This window comes from Danio rerio, chromosome 15 (genome assembly GCF_049306965.1).
Source record: "Danio rerio strain Tuebingen ecotype United States chromosome 15, GRCz12tu, whole genome shotgun sequence".
Taxonomy (NCBI): Eukaryota; Metazoa; Chordata; class Actinopteri; order Cypriniformes; family Danionidae; genus Danio; species Danio rerio.
Genome location: NC_133190.1, coordinates 39777501 through 39780000, shown reverse-complemented (window position 1 = coordinate 39780000; position 2500 = coordinate 39777501). Strand labels below are relative to the sequence as shown.

The window sequence follows — 2500 nt, the reverse complement described above, 5'->3', positions numbered from 1 at the left end:
AATGTATTAACAAAATGCTTTATGGGACCTTGCATAAGCCCTGGTCACAAACCACAGACTTTGAGACTAGCGAAGGTAAAATGTGTAATAATCTCACTCAAACCACGGTCTGTTACTTTTTCTAGTTGCGAATTGAAAAAAAAGCTGCTCGTATTGGCTGGATCTGGATCAGTATTTTCCACAGATATTTAGACTGCCCCTCTAAACTGGATTATTGTCATTGCAAGTGAAAAGCACAGATAAATAATTTATTATAAATATTCAATTAAAGGAAAATGTAAGAGCTGATGTCTTAACTTGCTTGCTGCTGCACTTTTAAGTCATGCAGATAATGCATTACGCAGCTTGATGATAAAGTGTGTCATATAACTGTCTGCATTTGTGTGTAAGGTTACAAAAAACAGGCCCAGCCAGTTCTGATGCTGCAACATACGGAAGACTAAAACCAGTCTCAACCAGTTAAAGCGTGTCAACATGTATACTCTGTGACTTTTTTAATTTCTAAATTCATTCACTGTTTATGGGAGAAACTTTTTTTTTTTTTTTTGCATTATCTGTCTTTCAACACTTCCTGTACCGTTTGGCAAGTGGTAATGGTGTGCAGATACTATGCCTACTCATGCATAATTTGCAGTAAGCTGGAGTCTAAATGTTATGAGATCGAATAAAAATAAGTGGTACTGAAATATAGTTTTCATTAGTGGCCACTTTTTATTAAATATTCTCACAGATGCTGAATCTCCAGAGGCCACTTTCATTAATTTCTCACAACGTGTGGTGGTTTATATTAACATTTAATGTCATTTAAAGTTTAATGCGTTAGTGCACACATTTTCCAAGCAAACCAACCAACAAGGATTCTTAAATAGTCGATTTATTCCTTCAAATGAAACCTCTAGTGTATCTTTTTTTTTTTTCAAAATGAATATAAAAGCACTTTTTATAAGCTTTCTGCTCAGTTAAAATTAAGTTTAATGGCACAAATGCAAGTAAATTAACTACTTCAAACATTAATATGTCTAGTTTACATATTTGTTTTTTTTATTTGTTCTTTTTTGGGCTCAGGACAGCCCTTGTTCATAATGGCACTATTTTCACATGAAACAATTTATTTATTTATTTATTTATTTTATTTTTATTTTTTTGATGGGGGTATTAATTATATTCACAATTTTGCACTTTAAAACCCATTTTTTAAAATGCTATATGAATCAATGACCATCATGCATTAAACGGTTTGGTTTTATTTTGTTGAAAACAGTGGAGTGTAAATGCTCCTGAAATTGTGATTCACTTTGAAAACTCTCCTCCAAGGAACTGTAAATTTTGAAAAGGAAACTCCTACGCACGCCTATGTAAGAAGTTCACAACAATTTTGTGTGTGTGTGTGTGTGTGTGTGTGTGTGTGTGTGTGTGTGTGTGTGTGTGTGTGTGTGTGTGTGTGTGTGTGTGTGTGTGTGTGTGTGTGTGTGTGTGTGTGTGTGTGTGTGTGTGTGTGTGTGTGTGTGTGTGAGAGAGAGAGTAAAGAGTTTATATGGCAAAATCTCAAAATTCCATCTGAAATATGAAATGTGTGTGTGTGTGTGTGTGTGTGTACATATGTTTGTATGTATGTTTATATATATATATATATATATATATATATATATATATATATATATATATATATATATATATATATATATATATATATACAGTAATTAGCCGCCCCCCTGACTTATTAGCGCCCCTATTTACTTTTTTCCCCAATTTCTGTTTAATGGAGGGAAGATTGTTTCAGCACTTTTTCAAGCATAATAGTTTTAGAAACCTATTTCTAATAACTGATTTATTTCATCTTTGTCATTATGAACGTAATATTTTACTTGATATTTTTCAAGACACTTCTTTACAGCTTAAAGTGACATTTAAAGGCTTAACTAGGTTAATAAGGTAAACTAGGTAGGTTAGGGTAATTAGGCAAGTTATTCTATAACGATGATTCGTTCTGACTATCGAAAAAAAATAGCTTAAAGGGGCTAATAATTTTGTCCTAAAATTTTTTTTTTTTTATTATTAAAAACTGCTTTTATTCTAGCAGAAATAAAACAATTAAGACTTTATCCAGAAGAAAAATTATTATCAGACATACTGTGAAAATTTCCTTGCTCTGTTAAACATCATTTGGGAAATATTAAAAAAAGAAAAAAAACTCAAAAGGGGGCTAATAATTCTGACTTCAACTGTATATATATATATAATATTTTTTAATTTAATAATTTTTTTACTGGGTATCAGTACATTTATTGATTCATTAAGAACAGTGGTTCTCAAAGTGGGGGTTCCAGGGCAGTGAAGGGGGAGGGTCGCCTGGTGATTTCCAAAAATCAATTTATTTTGGGGGTTGCACTGCAGGCTGAAAAGTTTGGGAACCCCTAATTTAGAAGATGCTTTTATCAGATGCAACTTACAAATGAGGAAAAAATAAGCACTTCAAATCACCAAAAAGCAGCAATATATA

At 32.0% G+C, this 2500-nt stretch overlaps 1 protein-coding gene across 2 annotated transcripts in view; it reads left to right on the top strand.

Moving 5' to 3' along the window:
- Positions 1-2500, top strand: part of st14 (ST14 transmembrane serine protease matriptase) — an 81371-nt gene that overhangs the window by 28033 nt on the left and 50838 nt on the right. The gene's annotated exons all lie outside the window — the stretch shown is intronic.